Source organism: Pyrus communis, chromosome 11 (assembly GCF_963583255.1).
Source record: "Pyrus communis chromosome 11, drPyrComm1.1, whole genome shotgun sequence".
Lineage (NCBI taxonomy): Eukaryota > Viridiplantae > Streptophyta > Magnoliopsida > Rosales > Rosaceae > Pyrus > Pyrus communis.
The window spans coordinates 21,107,315-21,126,668 of NC_084813.1; the positions used below are offsets into that span (position 1 = coordinate 21,107,315).

The following is a 19,354-nucleotide window of genomic DNA, read 5'->3' on the forward strand; positions in this document are numbered from 1 at the left end:
TTTTGGGACAGTCTCATACATCCGTTAGTCAAACTATTAAGTCTTCCATTAACTGATGACGTGGCGTCCATGTGGACAATGACTGGGAGCCACGTGTCAATAAGGGTCCCGTGTGGGTATTAAAAAATTACAAAATTACAAAAAAAAAAAAAAAAAATGTTCTTCTCCTTCAAACTTCTTTTTATTCTCACTTCCTTCTCTAACCCTTCTCTCTCTCATCCTCTGCACACCATCTCCACTTTCTCTCTCTAACCCTCATCTCTCTCCTTGTCTGTAGACCATCTTTGCCATGAGAGATGAGCAAATCCGTACCTACCTTCTCATCTGCACCATTTCCCTCCATTCTCTCTTCTGCAACCCACACCCCTTCCCTCCCTTCTCTCTTCTGCACCCACATCACCCTCCCTTATCTCCTCTACAACTCGTACCCACGCTTCATTCTCTCATTTGCAACTCATACCCACCCTCCCAGTTGCAAGGCCTCAGCAACGTCATCTACGCACAAAGTTCCACCTTTATCCACTTCCCCGTTGCTGGGCAACCACTTCGATACCTGTAAAAAGGGCGTGATTGAATCGGGCTCTTGTGCTCTCGCCTAGAATCTCCTCAGCAAGGGCGGTGTATAGCGATGGCGAGGGCCTAACGGCGGCCAACGAAGGCTTCGAGCAGGAGAATTGGGTCTGGTATTTGCGGACGAGGACAAAGGGTTCGATATTGGGCTTCTGGTTGGATCAAATACCCGAGACCTAACCCAGCATTCGTGAAATCCTCAACAGTTCCCCACACGAAGGTTTGATTAGGTTGGTGAGGTAGTGGTGCAGTGTGCTCTCGGAGAATGACAGGATGGATCTAGGAAACCCTAGCAAGCGATGGATGCCATTACAGAGATTGACGACGGTGAATTGGCGACAGGAAGGTTAAATTGAAAAGTGGGGTTACATAACTGGAAGTGATTTGGGGAAAAATTGGGTAATTGGGAAAAGGTATGTGAAGAAAGCTCGGAGGAGGTTTGCTGGAGAGAGAAAGAGAGAGAGAGAGAGTGAGTGAGTGAAAGCTCGCGAGTACTGATTTGCACATATGGGTGAAGGCCGAGAAAGGAGGGAGAAAGGAAGGACGGTCGGGGGTTGACAACTTTAGTACTTACCCATCCAGCAAGAGTCGGTGAATGTTCAAAGCGATAAAAAGCAGTATTTTTCTTTCCACTTACAATCTCCAACAACAGCACTCCAAAACTAAATACATCTAGTTTCTCAGAGAAATGGCCATATCTTGCATACTCGGGTGACATGTATCCGCTGCATCAATTAATGGTAGAATAAGCAAAAGTACTAAAGTAGCGGTTGCATAAGGTTTAGACGATTGAAACCATGTGCCATATAGACTTACTATGTGCCAACAACCCTATTGGTATTTGCTTCAGTCTGATGTATCTCGAAAATTTTTGCCATTCCAAAGTCTGATATTTTGGGGTTCATCGAGCCATCCAACAAAACATTACTTGCTTTTAGGTCCCTGTGAATGATTTTCAGTCTAGAGTACTTGTGGATGTAAAGTACTCCTTGAGCGATACCTTCAATAATTCGAAAACGCTTTCCCCAATCTAATTCTGTTTTTTCACATGGATCTGATTGGATAAACCATGAAGGAAAATAAGCGAGTGTGTTTTCGAAGGAAAAACCTAATCAAATTTGAAATCCCTCAAATCAACAATATCAAAGAACATAAATCTTAGAAATAATGAGGATATACCAAACAAAAGTTTGTCCAAACTCCGATTGGGCATGTACTCGTAGATCAATAGCAGTTCCTCCTCTTCGATACAGCAACCCAAGAGCCTAACAAGATTGGTATGCTGAAGCTTGGCTATAAGCTCCAACTCATTCAAAAACTCTTGATGTCCTTGCCTTGACTTCTTCGACAGTCTTTTTATTGCTACATCTTGATTTTCTTGCAAAATCCCCTGTAGAGGAAGGGAAATGCCACAAAGAGAACCATCGCAGTACTAATATTACTTAATTAGGGAAAAGGTTACTAATTATCATTTTTATCAAGAAAAATCAATGTACTTTAGCAGTACAAATTAATTGGAAGGGTCACCTTATAAACTGAGCCAAAGCCTCCCTCTCCGAGTTTATTAGCTTCAGAGAAGTTGTCTGTAGCAGCTAATATTCTCGTTAAACCGAAAACTGGTAGTTCCGTATCATTCGTTCCACCTCCAGCTCCAGCTCCACAGTTTATTTGAGTCCCAACATGCTTCCTCTTATGCTCCCTGTTTCAATCTCAATGTTAGAGCATCAATCATTCGTGTATATATGAGAAACAAAGAAAGACTTCTAGAATCCATGCTCCTGTACGTACTTCTATTCGTGTATGTTTGTGTGTACGAGAAATAAAGAAAGACAGACAATATGGTTGCAGTACCTTCTCTTTCTCAATGTTTTCTTCCATAAGAAATAGCCAAAATTTATAGCAAGCAATCCTGCTGCTGCTGAGACCATTGCAATTATAAGGGAACGCTTCTCATTACGGCCCTTGCCGCCTGCAAATAAAATAAAATTTTCGGTTAAGCAATAAAAATGATTACTCTCCAAGTAATGGTCACTCAAAACAACACGAACAATCGTTCGATTATTACTTTTTAGATACATAAGCTCAGAAGCTGCAAGTCTGATGAATAAAATTCTTCCACGACTGTCATCTTCCGCAAGTTGTTCCAGGCCCAAGAGATCTCCGGTCCAAATTGAACATCCAGTATTACTATCATAAGCATGAGCAGTGCAAGAGCAGTTACTTAAGCAGACTGATCCACATTTATCAGCACTCCTAACCTCCACAGACTGTTTATTTTCAGGCATTAACATGTTATGCATTTCTAGGAACCTGTCTTCCGTCCCACACTGCAAACTCGTTTTTCTTGAACACCCATCAGAATAGTCCTGCAAATACCAGTCCGGCGGCGACCTTGGCTCAAAACCCATCAAGCAATTACAGAGGAGCCCTGATATGTCATTGCAACTCCCGAATGCTCCACAAGTCGCATGAACTTCACATTGTCTTCTTGGTTGAGACCAATAAACATTCCATTGTTTTATATTCTCCAACCATGTTAATTGCTGAACCTGCCCCGTGACAGACATCACGAGTCGAGATACTATCTTAGGATCGTAAAGAGAATAGGATAAGTAAGTTATGTTTTCATTTGTCACATAGCTGAAATTATAACTGTAATTAATCCTCATCTCAGGAATCAAGCTGAAAATGCGCGAACTTGCATTCCACGATCCGCTGGTCCAATACTCTATAGACCTATTCCACAATATGTGATATGAATTGCGTCCATCTCGGTTCATCTCAAGAGAGAAAAGACCTGGTGAAGGATCCTCGGAATTCTTCCATGAAGTGAGAATTTGGGTTTGGTTGGTAATTTTGTTGAATCCAATTTTAGCTCCGGGTAACCATGTATGAGTCGGATGATCAAAGCTTTGCCATAAAGGCTCTGAGGATGAAATAGATTCTCTAATAATACAAGATTCCCACTATCCAATAGAACTGCTTTTACTGAAGAGAAGTTGTTGGAGGTCACATTAGTAGACCAAACTGGAGTTTTTGACTCATTGGAGAGAAGTAAATTACTATCTAAGATCGTCAACACTGAAGAAAATTTATCGAAGACCGGTTTCTCCCGATTCGCCACCCAAACTATGGTACTCGTAGATACCACTTGGTTGGAGTACCATATACTGATGTAGTAGCGGCCACCTAATTCGAAGAAACCGAGCTCAAAAATCCCACCTGCAGAGACAATGGTTTGATCACCGGAGAGAGATTGGTTTGCAGTGACGGAGTCAGTTGCACTGGAAACATGGAGCTTGAGAAATAGGCATAAAAAGATAGCTGAAAGCACCAAACTTTGCTTGGTTTTGGTATCCATGGCTGCACAAAACAAATCTGCAAACAAGGGGGTTTTTGAACATTAGTCATTGCAAAAGATTAAAATTTAAAAAAAATCTGGTTAGATTACATATTCAATTTAATCCCTTAAAGTATACATTTATCAAAATTTATATTCAACTTTGTTACTTAATATGTACTTTTATTTAATCTCTCCGCATTAAAATTTAATTTTATTAATATGCAAATATTTAGCTGAACATAAATGAGAAAATATTAAAAGAAATTTGTGATACGAAAATATATAAATACACAAGTATACAAAAATGACTGTGTCGAAATATATAAAATTGGCTTTTTTGTACCGAAATATTTGTACCTACATGATTGTACCGAAATACATTAGAATGAAACTAAATGTATTATATTGAATTAATGTACCTAAATGTCAATACCATGTATCAAAATGTACGTACCGAAATGTATGTACCGAAATATAGTATATTGAATTAATGTACCTAAAAGTCAATACTCAAATGAGAGGTATTAGGTTCAAATCTCGTGGATGGCGAATTCTATACCAAATTAAGTTGTCCATTATGTGGCTTAGCCGAACACCCCCTCGCCTTAGTGTAAAATATATCGTTGTACTAAAAAAAAAAAAAAAAAACTCAAATGTGTGTGTCAAAAGGTACGTACAAAAATGCATGTATATGTTTGTATCGATGAATTAATGTACCTATTGATGCGAGAATTACTTGACACTCAAATTAAACCCTCGTTTGACAATTGTAGTAGAATGGATAAGTGAGGGATCGTTCTAGACCGGGGATTAGGAGGGCTTGCTAAAACCTTCTAAATTGACTTAAAAACATAAAAACACAATATAAAACACTATTTAATGCTCGAAGAAAGCAAAACTAAAAATAAGAAAGATTAAGACTAAGACTTCAACGAAATAGGGGGGAATTGGATTTGGACGAATTTAAACTAAAATGAATACTTGGAAACAAAACAAATTGTAAATATGGATTTGACGGAAATGAATGGATGGGAAGCTAGCTAAGGGTTCTTTCTCTACACATGATATTTATGCATATGAATCAATTTCCAGTTATTCCTTCATTGAATTATGAACGACAATGCCCCAAATTAACCGTGACATCACTAGTTAACCCTCAGATTTTCCTTATATTATTGGATTGGATGGCATCATTCGACAACCCAAAACATTCTCAAAAGTTCCCTACATGTCATCATAATAGAGATACAATCGAAGATCATTAAGAATAATGAAAACCATAAGCATTGACAAAGCATTTGCAACTATGACATCATGTTACTCATGCTAAGAATTAAACTTAACGCGATCGTGACAAGCGACCTTCACTACTTTCAAGTATAAGTTAGTAACGATTATGTGAAACCTTCTTAAACTTTAGCCACATATTCATGCATGCTAATTAAGTGTCGACCCTCAATCAACAAACACAAATAAGTTAATCATCAAATAGTTAAGCCAATTGCATTCACGAATCAAGAGTTCATAACCGGAATTCATCAATTCATATCACATAAATAATCATGGTATTGAAATCACCCCTAGCCAAAAAGGGTTTAGTTCCTCATAACTTTGAAATCAAAGAAACACCTAAACATTCCAACAACTCAAACTTGAATTGTATGAACGTTTAGGCACTCTTCTCTTCCATTCCTCATATTACAAAACAAAGAGAATTGAATTTAAACATTGAAATCAAAGAAACGCGTAAACATTCCAACAACTCAAACTTGAATTGTATGAACGTTTAGGCCCTCTTCTCTTCGTCTTCGTTGTAGCACAAGGACTAAGGGATGTTGTTGGTGTGTTGAATGGATTGGGGGATTATGGAAATGGAAGAAATGGAGGAGAAAGGGAAGGGAATGGTGCAGAAAATGGAGAGACTCACGGCTAGGGAGAAGATGGAAGTGTTTGTGGTGTGTTGTGTATGAAATGAGATGTTTTTTTGAATGAATGAATGCAAGGGTATTTATAGGAGTAGTGGAGGGAACATATGGCTATGTCATTTGTAGGTGAAGTAGGTGGATGTTGTAGGTGAAGTAGGTGGATGTTGTAGGACAAGTAGGTGGATGTTGTAGGTGAAGTAGGTGGATGTTGTAGGTGATTATGAGTGATAAGTGATAAGTGTATGATATGTTAAGTGATAAGTGAATGATTATGATAAGTGATAAATGAATGTATGATATGATAAGTGGTGAGTGAATGATTATGATAAGTGATAAATGAATGTATGATATGATAAGTGGTGAATGATAAGTGGTAGTGTTTAAGTATTTAAAATAGGGAACAAAGCCCTTCCTTGCATGGCAAGGAAGGGAGACACAAGGAAACACACGACAATGTCCTAAGGTTGCTAGGAATGTTGTTTTTGTGTTCTAAAATGCGTAGGAGTTTTCAATGATGCTCAAACATGAGGTCTTTTTAGGATTTAACTTTCCTACTTCAAGTCTTCAATTTCGTCCATCCTTTTGGCTCCAAGCATATGATATCCATTCCAATCTCTAATTTGCTCCAAAAGGCTCCAAAAGGCATCATTTTGCATACTTTGCCCTTAGAACCTGAAAACACACAAAAGAAGCATAAAGAACTAAAATAACTAAAGAAACATAACGTAAATGTACGAGAACAAGCCATTTAAGTCGCATAAATATGCTCCTATCAAATACCCCCACACTTAGCTTTTGCTAGTCCTCGAGCAAAACAGAAAAACAAAACAAAAAGAACAAAACACAACCTACACCTTCCAACAATCGTATCAGGGACTTCCAATGCACATGACAAATTAAAAATCATTATTCTCACAGATTTGAGCCATCTTTACACTTAAGTACATTCTTACTCATAGTCACCACATACTAGTTCACAATTAAGCATTTAAAACCATGTTTTGAATGTAGTAACATGCCTTAGAGAATTCCCTCAATTTCTTACTAGATGTACTCTCGTTTTTCACACAGATTTTCTGACTACACACCCTACACTAGGTATATGTGAGAAGATTGATGTAAACATGTAGACGAACACTCACATATGTTATAATAAGGAAAGCATTTTCTGGAGTTAATAAGCATGTTTAGATATGATCTCATGAATGGAATGCTACTACTTAGACGCGAGAACCAGTGACACCATAAGCCCATACCAAGTTCAAACTCCACAAATTGAAATACACAACACTCAAGATAGAAGTCAAGGGTTGTAACGGGGCTTGGGGTATGTGGATAACAAAGAAGGGATATGGAAAACAAAGGTTTTTAAAGAAATAGTGAGCAAAGCATTTGAATCAACTTAGAATTCACTTTTGAATGAAAACTCAACTTTTGAACAAAAAGGGAGAGTTTAGACAATTTACACCCAGAATTGGTGTTTTGGAACCTTTCTTCAATCACTTATTCTTTCATTTTTTTCTTCTCTTTTTTTTTTTTTTTTTTTTTTTTCTTTTCTTTTGAATCTCAAAACATCAACACTTAAACATTCTCTCCCCCACACTTATTTTCTTTCATAATGTAACTCAAAAGGAATTCAATTAAGTCATGCTCACTATCTTTTAAGAACAAGGGTGGGGATTGTCCTAAACTAGGCTAGGTGAGGAAAATGTGGGTAAACAAAGAATAAAGGCTAAACAAGGCTCAACGGGGTTAAAACTTACAACATATACGAAGTATGGGAAGTAAGGCTATTTGGCTATGGTGGTGGTCACTACACAACTTCTTCTTGAATATGTGTTATGCAAATCAATAACATGCTTTGAATGAAATGGGCATGAGTTCTAGCATTTGGAACTATATGATGAAACGCCTTCTAAGTAGTAACCAAGCAAAGAATAATGAGATCATGCAACGACTTTAGAAAACAAGAAATCACAGATTAAACTCTCCAAAGAACGTTATAGGCTCAAGTCTCTCAGGGTTGTAGCGTTTGTTTGAGTTCCTTCCTTCAAGCATGTTACAAAAACGATTTTTTTTTTTCTTTTATGATTGTATGTGAAGTCATACATTATAACCATAACCAAGCATATACCAAGAGTAAATCATACTTTTCTCTATGTTAATAACTCTTTCTAACCGTCATGCAATTATAAACCAAATCCTTATCATTGTGTTGGAAGGTACCCTAAGACACAAACACACAAAAACGACTCAAAACACTCTTTTTAGGGTTTTTAAAACAAGTTTTTCAAATTTTTATGTGATTTTCGGAGTTATAAAACAAAACACACTAAAACACTCTAAAACAACTTAAAAACACCTTAAAACAGCAAGGAACAACATTTGAAGTTATGGGTGATAAAATCCCACGAATTTGCATTAAATAAACTTAGTTACCCCCCCACACTTAAATCAAACATTGTCCTCAATGTTTTAAGCATATGGTTCACACAAAACATAAGTAAACACACAAAAAACATTTAAACATACTAAACATGGCAGAATGTAATTAACAAAGAGAAGAGTTTAGGGACGCAAATCTGGTTATGGAGTGTAAATTCCCTCTTCTCCTTGGTGATTGCATTGAGGCTTTGATCTTTGTGATTCCACAGGCTTACTCTTGAACTGGTTTCCGCCCATCGTTGATTTTCCTTTGTGCTACTTCTTGAACTGGGCAGCATGATGGTTCATTTGGTCTCCCCCGAAGGTCTGAGCTTATCCCTTTTATCTGTTTCTTTGTTCAATCTTTCCAATTCGTATTGAAAAGGGTTGGAGGATAACTCAGCCTATGTTTGTCTCCACATGCTTCAATGTATCATTTTCACTTGCCTTACTCGCTCCCCTTTGCAGAAGTGGTCCCTTCTCCGGAAGTGTATCAACCGTTGAAGATGACTACTCGAGAGCAACGCTAGGTAAGCAATCAGGAATAGGTTCCAGGCAGTTGGCTCCAGATCGGAAGATTGACTCCAAGTGCCGGCTGATTGCTTCTTTTACTTTGTCATGCGAGTAAGAACAAGGACAAAGAAAAAGACAGGGAAAGAGCATGATATGAGATACTTTTGCTTTTGACCTTGATGATATGAGATACCTTTGCTTTTGAAGAAGCGGTGCATGAATCAGCACATGTATTTCCTCCTGGGTCATCTTTACTCCAGGCATCTGGTATCATCTTTGGGCAAGAAGAAAAAATTTAGTATTTCGAAAGGCTTTGCTGGGAGTGCGCCCTCAGAGGTGAGGGAGAGTTGGGCATTTTCTTCAGGTTTGCCCTGCCATAAAAGACGAAGGTCGACATATATAGAGACAATATCAAGTGGTTGTACTTTTTACCCTTGTCGACAAACGTTTTGATCCCGCAATTCCGGCTTTTTGAAATAGTGGCGCCTCTTCGATCTCTGAATACGCCTCTTCGATTTCTGAGCAGGCGCCCCTTCGATTTCTGAACGACGCCCCTTCGCTTTCTGAACGACACGTGGTAGTGCAGATGCGGCTCCTTTTGACAAAGCTGCACGCGTCTTCTGAAAAGCAGAGAAAGCGTCGCCGAACTTTGCGCTTGTCGGCTAAAGATATGTAGTTGCGGTGATGGCCTCCACGTGTTGTCTGAAAAGAAGAAATCTTTTGACAAAGTTGAACGCGTCTTCTGAAAAGCCGAGAAAGCGTCGCCAAAATTACGCCGGAAATTCCGGCTTTTTGAATCGGTGGACGCGTCGCCTTGGCTTTTTTATTGAGCTATCGATCACCACAACAAACACTCTCTGAAGATTTCCCATTCTTGAAGATCGACTCCGGCCCTTTGAAATTTAACTCCATCCCTTTTCTTTGAACACTTTTGAAAAATGGCAAACTCATCGAACCTTAGCTTGGAATTGAGCCTTAGCAGTGATACGGGCGCGCCGCGTCAAGGTAACGTATGGCGCCCTTCTTTCTTATCTTCTAACGGTCTTCTTACAGGTGAAGACTCTGTGATGCAGGACGCCACAACAGCTACAATAGTAGCTAGGAACCTCCTCACTCCAAAAGATAGTAGGCTGCTGTCAGGACGGTCCGATGAGTTGGCCGTTCAAGAGTCCCTCGCACTTAGTGTTCAGTGTGCGAGTTCTGTGTCCAACATGGGCCAACGCCTGCTTGCCCGCTCCCGTCAGGTGGAATCATTGATGGCAGAGGTGGAGAGTCTTAAGCAAGAGATCCAGCAGCTTAAGTACGAGAATAGAAGTTTGCATGTGCTTGCAAATAACTATTCGTCGGGCATGAAGAGAAAGCTTGATGAGCTGCAAGAATCTGAGGGTCGAATTCACAGTGACCGTCAAAGGCTTGCGGCTTGTCTCCAGAGGCACCTTTTTCCTGGGTCATCCAGCGCTTGGCCAAGTATTGAGGCCTGGAATGCTCTAGCTCCGATGGCTTCCGCTCCGATGCCTCCCGCTTCTGCGCCTTCCGCTCCTATGCCTTCCGCTTCTATTCCTTCTGCTTTGACGCCTCGTAGCGGGGCTTCACGTAAACATCCTCTGTGAAGGCTCCATCTTTCTCCATGTTTAGTATCTTTTTTTTTTTTTTTTTTTACATAAATAAAATCAAACGGCATGGAATTTATCTTTGAATGGGTGGTGATACTTGAAATGATCCGGTAATAGTTTAAATTCCAGATTGGGTGCCTGAATCATTAACCACATGTTAGTATAAAAGAAAATTGAAATTCGGGGAGGCGGCTTACCTGTGTGCTCCAAAATGAACTCCAGAATAAACACCCCTTCGAAAGTTATGACTTGTCCCGTGTCATAAAATCCAACTTCCTTGGGAATTGTGGTTTCAAATATGTCCTCTTTGATGCCTTCTACATCTTCTCCAGCCACTACCTTCTCTTGAATCATTCTTCTTGGTGTACAAAGTCCTTTGAAGAATTCAACACCATCTAAAACTTGCTGTGTTGCACCAAGAATTTGAATAGCATTTTGCACCTTTGGGAAGGCTTCCACGATGTCCTTTTTACTCTCTTCTTGGTTGGGAATCAAAAACCTGCTAGGAAAAGGGACATTGGGTGGAATAACATCAGAATAACATGGAATTGGGACGTCCTTACTGGTGGTGGGTGGTTTAGAGGGCTTAGGGGGCTGCGGCAAGGGTTGTTCTACCCTTGCCGTGTGCATGTCTTCTTCCTCATCCTCAATTAGCAGCTCTTCATCCACTTCTAGGCTATGTTTGGACATTTTTAGGTCAGCTCCAACCTCCATAGCACTTCCCAAAGTGATAGCATTATGGATTTCAAAATCTTCCTTCGAGTTTTCAATAGTTGAGTTGGAGAGTTCACTTTGCTCTTGAATTTGTTTCATGAACTCCATAATCTGCCCAAATTGCTCGTCCAATTTACCCAACTTCTTGTCTTGATTTTGTTCGTCCTGCGTCAAAGAGGTTAGTAATTGAAAATTTTTATCATTATCCATGGACATACTTGAACTTGATTGGAATTGTTGTGGGGGAGGTTGTGGTGGCTGCATAGGTGTTGTATTGAACTCCTCATATGGTTGCCAATATGCTTCTTGTTGAGCCTCCTTGGCTTGATTTTGTGACCCCTGCGCCAAAGAATTTATTTCATTAAGAATTTGATTATAATCTATTGGCGAACTTGAATTTAATTGAGCATATTGCATATGAAGTTGTGGTGGCTGCATAGGTCTTGAATAGAACTCCTCATATGGTTGCCAATATGCTTCACGTTGAACTTGTTGATCTTCCCACCATATAGAGTTTGAATGATCCCTCCAATCTCTTTGTGGACATTGATTGGCTTGAAATCCTTGCCTATATGAAGCACCAAATGTAGGGACACTCTGCATTGTGGTCCTTTCGGCATACGGCGACAATTTAGAAGTAAGATTTGCCAATTGAGCTTGAATGCTAGCAAAATCCATATCTTACTTCTCTAGTACCTAAAATCAAAGAAAGATAACTAAATCAAATATCAAAAGTAACAACAAACAAAGAAAACAACATTAAGTTAGAAACTAAAACGAAAACAACTAAACCAAAAAAAAAAGAAAAGAACCAAGGGATTAGCAAAGTTGCTAATCCCCGGCAATGGCGCCAAAATTTGATGCGAGAATTACTTGACACTCAAATTAAACCCTCGTTTGACAATTGTAGTAGAATGGATAAGTGAGGGATCGTTCTAGACCGGGGATTAGGAGGGCTTGCTAAAACCTTCTAAATTGACTTAAAAACATAAAAACACAATATAAAACACTATTTAATGCTCGAAGAAAGCAAAACTAAAAATAAGAAAGATTAAGACTAAGACTTCAACGAAATAGGGGGGAATTGGATTTGGACGAATTTAAACTAAAATGAATACTTGGAAACAAAACAAATTGTAAATATGGATTTGACGGAAATGAATGGATGGGAAGCTAGCTAAGGGTTCTTTCTCTACACATGATATTTATGCATATGAATCAATTTCCAGTTATTCCTTCATTGAATTATGAACGACAATGCCCCAAATTAACCGTGACATCACTAGTTAACCCTCAGATTTTCCTTATATTATTGGATTGGATGGCATCATTCGACAACCCAAAACATTCTCAAAAGTTCCCTACATGTCATCATAATAGAGATACAATCGAAGATCATTAAGAATAATGAAAACCATAAGCATTGACAAAGCATTTGCAACTATGACATCATGTTACTCATGCTAAGAATTAAACTTAACGCGATCGTGACAAGCGACCTTCACTACTTTCAAGTATAAGTTAGTAACGATTATGTGAAACCTTCTTAAACTTTAGCCACATATTCATGCATGCTAATTAAGTGTCGACCCTCAATCAACAAACACAAATAAGTTAATCATCAAATAGTTAAGCCAATTGCATTCACGAATCAAGAGTTCATAACCGGAATTCATCAATTCATATCACATAAATAATCATGGTATTGAAATCACCCCTAGCCAAAAAGGGTTTAGTTCCTCATAACTTTGAAATCAAAGAAACACCTAAACATTCCAACAACTCAAACTTGAATTGTATGAACGTTTAGGCACTCTTCTCTTCCATTCCTCATATTACAAAACAAAGAGAATTGAATTTAAACATTGAAATCAAAGAAACGCGTAAACATTCCAACAACTCAAACTTGAATTGTATGAACGTTTAGGCCCTCTTCTCTTCGTCTTCGTTGTAGCACAAGGACTAAGGGATGTTGTTGGTGTGTTGAATGGATTGGGGGATTATGGAAATGGAAGAAATGGAGGAGAAAGGGAAGGGAATGGTGCAGAAAATGGAGAGACTCACGGCTAGGGAGAAGATGGAAGTGTTTGTGGTGTGTTGTGTATGAAATGAGATGTTTTTTTGAATGAATGAATGCAAGGGTATTTATAGGAGTAGTGGAGGGAACATATGGCTATGTCATTTGTAGGTGAAGTAGGTGGATGTTGTAGGTGAAGTAGGTGGATGTTGTAGGACAAGTAGGTGGATGTTGTAGGTGAAGTAGGTGGATGTTGTAGGTGATTATGAGTGATAAGTGATAAGTGTATGATATGTTAAGTGATAAGTGAATGATTATGATAAGTGATAAATGAATGTATGATATGATAAGTGGTGAGTGAATGATTATGATAAGTGATAAATGAATGTATGATATGATAAGTGGTGAGTGAATGATTATGATAAGTGATAAATGAATGTATGATATGATAAGTGGTGAATGATAAGTGGTAGTGTTTAAGTATTTAAAATAGGGAACAAAGCCCTTCCTTGCCATGCAAGGAAGGGAGACACAAGGAAACACACGACAATGTCCTAAGGTTGCTAGGAATGTTGTTTTTGTGTTCTAAAATGCGTAGGAGTTTTCAATGATGCTCAAACATGAGGTCTTTTTAGGATTTAACTTTCCTACTTCAAGTCTTCAATTTCGTCCATCCTTTTGGCTCCAAGCATATGATATCCATTCCAATCTCTAATTTGCTCCAAAAGGCTCCAAAAGGCATCCTTTTGCATACTTTGCCCTTAGAACCTGAAAACACACAAAAGAAGCATAAAGAACTAAAATAACTAAAGAAACATAACGTAAATGTACGAGAACAAGCCATTTAAGTCGCATAAATATGCTCCTATCACCTATATATTTGTATCGATAGATATACCGAAATATTTTGTATTAATGTACCTAAATGAAGAACATATAAAAAAATTTATCGGACTATATATTATAAAAAAAATTAGTTTCCTAAATGTAGATATTAAAATAAATTATGATAAATGAAATAAAAATTAAATTTAAATGTAATTAATACATTAAAATAGGAATAAAAAGATAAATAAAACATCAAAATAAAACTAATAAATGAGATGATTAAATGTACTAGGGTCTAAAATTGAATTTTAATCTTACACAAGATTATAGTCTAAAACTCATCCTTTTTAAGGATTAAAATGAAATTTTCTATTAGAGGGGACTCTCATCTTAATTTCAAGTATTTAAAACGGCAAATCTTTTTGAAATCTCATTTGTTTGACTATTTGAGGATTAATTGCTGTATTTTCTTTGTTCCTTAATGTTTAGTTGTGTAAGTGGGCCACAAGCATTTACTATAAAATTGTAAGTCATAGAGTTTTCATTCAAAACTTGCATTGGTGGCCCTCTCTAAAGTGGGATTCTGCATCGATTTTTTCGCTACTTCATATTTTTGGCATAATTTTCATGACAATATTATAAAGCATTGTGCAAAAAATATAAGGTGGCAAATAATCCATGAAGAGTCTCTCTTTGAGAGTTTTCTTAGGGGAAACATAAATGGGATTTTCTTCTTCCTTTTTTTTTTTTTTTTTTTTTTTTTTTTTTTTTTTTTTTTTTTTTGGGTGTGTGTGTGTAGAATCACCAATATTTAATGGTTGTTAGATGAGCTTGATTTAATTTAGAGTAATATTAGGTAGACCAAATTTTTAGACTCAATTTGTAAACAATGTGATATGTCACCAATGGAAATTAAATACATTAGTCAACACATTAAGCCACTAATCAATTATCACGTCATATGATTTACAAAACTTGGTATAAATAGTTGGCTTCCCTAGCATTACCCTATAAATTAATAAGATAAGAATATCAAAATTTAAATTCATCTAATGAAAAATAATACAATGCATTCAATTTAAGAAGAAAGATTTTCAATGTACCCGGAACACGTCAAGTGTCATAATACAATTGGTTAGAATTATTTTTTAAGTTTTCAACTAATTATATTATTACACATAATGTATCGAGCCGTATTTCCAATAACACTTAACACAAGGTGAATACCAATGGTGCAGCTCGTGGATCACCAAGATTGGCTTGTATTGGCGATATCTTTCGTGATCATTTTGGTTCATGTGTAAGGTGTTTTGATACTTCTTTAGGGGTGGCTACCTCTTTTGAAGCTGAATTACATGTTGTAATTCATGCAGTAAACTTAGCTAGAGAAAAGAGTTGGCGTTTCCTTTGGATTGAGTGTGATTCGTCCTTAGCTGTTCTTTTCATTTCTGCTTCTAATAATCGTGTTCCCTGGCGTTTGAGGGTTTGTTGGTTGAATTGTTGAGCGTTGCTTTCTTCTATGTCCATAAGAATTACATATATTTTTTTGTGAAGGGAATCAGGTGGCTAAATGTTTAGCAAATTTTGGAGAGAACCCATCCTGGGGTTTATTGGTGGGACTCTTGTCCTCCTTGTGCTATTGTTGCGTATCATCATAATCTTTCTCTTCGCCCCAATTTTCGATTTTGTTAGGATAGGTTTTACCTTTTTTTTTTTTTCCTTTTTTTTTTTGTAATTGGGTTTTCTTGTTTCAAGCAGTTTTGTATTTCTTGTTTTCGGCTTCAAAAGTTGTTTTTAGCGGGTATTGGCCAAGTTCCCCCCAGCTTTTATTACTTTTCCTATTTTTTCTCCATATTCTCCTAATAAAATCTAGTAGAGAGGGAACGGGAGGGGAATTTATGGTGCAACGGTCCTTTCTCCTTCAAGAGAGGGTTGGTGTCACACACACGACTGTTGACAAAGAGCTAATCTTGCCTAATCCGTCTCTAACAAATTAATAATTAATAATACTAATAACGCTTAAAATTGAGCCTAGTAGAAAGTTCCCCATGGGAGAAGTCAAGTTCCGGTTCGCACCGATAGGTTCTCAAGGTACTACATTTTCTTGGCTTGTAGAAAATGGCAAGACGAGATAACAAAAGTAATGTAACACGAGAAAATTTGAGCCATTTCATCTCCATCTCCAGCAGTCAGAGGAAGTGGAATAACAAGAAATTAGTTCAGTGAATGCCTTCAACTTAACAGGCGGTGCCCAAAAAACCACCGCAGGGTGGCTAAGTGGTTGGGTGCGAATTTCAAACTCGTATTTTACATGGCACGTTCTAGATTTGATTTTTGGCGCTAATGAGTCACACGATGATGGTTAGGGGAGATATTGAACTGTTGTCATAAAGCCACCAGCTAATCCTTGTTTATTACAAAAAATACAAGCGGTGCCAACAATATAATTTACTCACTCAAATAGTGAAGGTTTCACATTACATCAAAATGTGGATCACATAATTTTATCACATGTTTTTAAGTTTTAGGGATTTTCTATTATACTCCAAAATTTAACGGTATCCTTGGTCAAGATACAATGAACAAAATTCAAACGGTTCAAAAACCCCCACCATAGAATTTTTGTTAAGATTAAGGCTTAATCAAAAAGGTCCATAAAACATCACAAAAACTTACTATACCCCCTCGTTTTACAACTGAATCACTTATTTCCCAATTCATTCTATATCTCTCAGCACATCCCGATCCAGCAATTTCGTGCTTACTTAGGAATCACAAGTAAGCCAAGTTTATAAGGAATTAAGTGGTAGAGACAATATTGATTAAAAAAATCAGCAGAGTGAATGATTTAGGTTTGGAGTTGAACTAGGTGTGACGGCGGAAGCACTGGACATGTAAGTGTACGCAGGAGCACAAGTTAATTAAACCTTAAACGGGAACTAATTAATGATTAATTTGGTTTTATTTTTCGGTTGACTAATGCTCACAATATGCTTTTAGGTAGTGTATAATCAAGAAAGACAACCACTGGAGTTTTTTAGTTCACTTAATTCACTCAAAAAATCCTTCACTCCTTGAAACTCGGTTGAGTTGGATTTTAAGCTAACAAAATTTACAAAAAATCTCAACGGTATGTGAGAATTTGATTTCACACTAAAACCCCACCCCCAATTTCTAATTTAATTTATCCAAATTGAATCTTGGATATGACACGAAAAACCTTCGAACTAAAGAATATTACAGCCTAATTCATACAATAGAAAGAGAGAAATCAAACAATTAAGAAAAAGTGAATACCTTGCAGGGTGCTTGTGCGTGTGCCAGGGGAGTCTGTCGGCAGAGTGGCTGCGGAGCGGTCGAAGAGCAATAGTAAGAGATGAAGGCCAAAGCCTTCTTTTAACTCTCAGAGCGTACAAGAGTCTCTAAGTTTTATTTGGTTATTCAATAGTTTGGACTTGTCATGGTTCCATTCCTGCCTACATTTTTTGAAGAATCTGATAAAGATAAAATCAAACCAACTAGAAGTCTGTGCCCGTATTTTTCAAGTATAATACACGTTTTTTGACTAATACAAACCTGTTGTTTGAAGAGAGATTTGTCAGATACTTTGGATGCAGTCTCTAATCTTTAACATTCTTTAATTAAAACCTTAATAGTATTCAAAGTTTGATCAAGGTCCCTTGACTTTGTACACCTCATTATATTACTATTAATATTTATATTTTTATAGTTTTGACATTAATTGTTTGATATTTTATGAGATTTATAATCCTATAAATTTAAAATGCCTCATTATAATACTATTAGAAACGGTTACAATAAAAAAATTCAAACATTTTGATTGAATAAATGGATAAAAACTATGTAAAAATAAGAAATAATAAATGGCAAAAGAATGTATCCATAGTGTTAAAAAATTGGCACATTTTACAAAAAAAATGGTACATTTCACATATAACAAAGTGGTACATTAATAAAGAAGAATGGGTACATTATAAATAAATTAGGGTACAAATAAAAGATTAAAAATTATGAGTACAAATGAATTTTTAAAAATATAGGCGCTAAAAGAAATTAATACATGGACACAAAATAAAACTAAAAAGAAAATACTACAAATTAAAAAAAAATGTTGCAAATTAAAAGTGGGTACAAACTAAAAATATAAATATATGATACAAAGTTTAGGCATAAAACATAAATATACCATATGTAATTTTTCTATCATTGATTAAATATACAATGTTACATGAAGGTATATACATGGGTACAAATTAAAAATGAAAAGAAAATTGGTACAAATTAAAAAATATTTGTAAATTAAAAATAGGTACAAACTAAAAATAAAAATATATGATAAAAAAATTAAGCCACTAGCGTACTTCTAGCTTGATGTCTTCTTTCTTGGAAGACTTTGTACTTTATAATTAGCTGCACTGGTACGCATTTGTACGACATTTTGTTAAACCTTGTTATATTAATCAGGCCGCGTATGTTTTAATTAAGATACAGATTTAGTTTTTAATATTCATGTTTGGATTTTAGATGGATTTTTCTATGTACTATTGTATAATGTTTAATAAAGCATCTTATTCAATAAAAAAAAGTTTTAAGACAGGATTTGCGTTTTCATGAGATGAGAACTGGTCTTGTCGGGTTGTACAATTTTCTGCCCTGCCCACCCTTAATTGGAAAAGCATAATAAATAAATATATCAGTATACCTAATTTCTTTTTCTCTAGGAATCAAATGCATAATATACATACATACATACATATATATATATATATATATATATATATATATATATATATATATATATATTAGCAAGTATAATTTCTTTGTTTCGCTATACCTGAAAATTACAATGATCAAGATACACGTGAAATCTGAGCAAAAGATGAAAGAGAAAAGGAAGAAATATGCAGTGAAACGATGAGGGGAAGAATAGTATATGGTGGGCTGTCATTATTAGGACAGGATGAGCTGAGGCGACCTTGATTATGTCGTTGCAAAGAGGGGAAGACATGTTCGACCAACCTTGAACTTGGCAATGTAAAACAGCCATGGCTTCTGCAGATTGTCAAACAGTTCAATGTAAAGAGACAGTTCAATGAATTAATTCGCTGGTCAAACACAAAAATATGAGAATCTAAAAGTCAGATCTAGCCGCAAAATTTTATAAGCCATGCAGGTCTACCACCAAATTACTGATTTATTCCAAATTAACTACCTATTATTACGTGTTAGGTTTTATCATAAAAAGTCTCAATGATATTAGGGGTGAAAACTCTCAATTTGATTGTATATTATTTTATCATACGAGGGATGTGGGAGACATAGATTCATTTGGACATGCACCTCAGATATATATGTCAGTGAAGTAAACCCTAAAATATGATTCCTG

The 19,354-nt window shown here is 36.6% G+C and overlaps 1 pseudogene; it reads right to left on the minus strand.

The window, feature by feature from the left end:
• Positions 1 to 515: 515 nt before the first annotated feature.
• LOC137709191 (G-type lectin S-receptor-like serine/threonine-protein kinase At2g19130) lies at positions 516 to 17,448 on the minus strand (annotated as a pseudogene).
• Between the last annotated feature and the right edge of the window lie 1,906 nt (positions 17,449 to 19,354).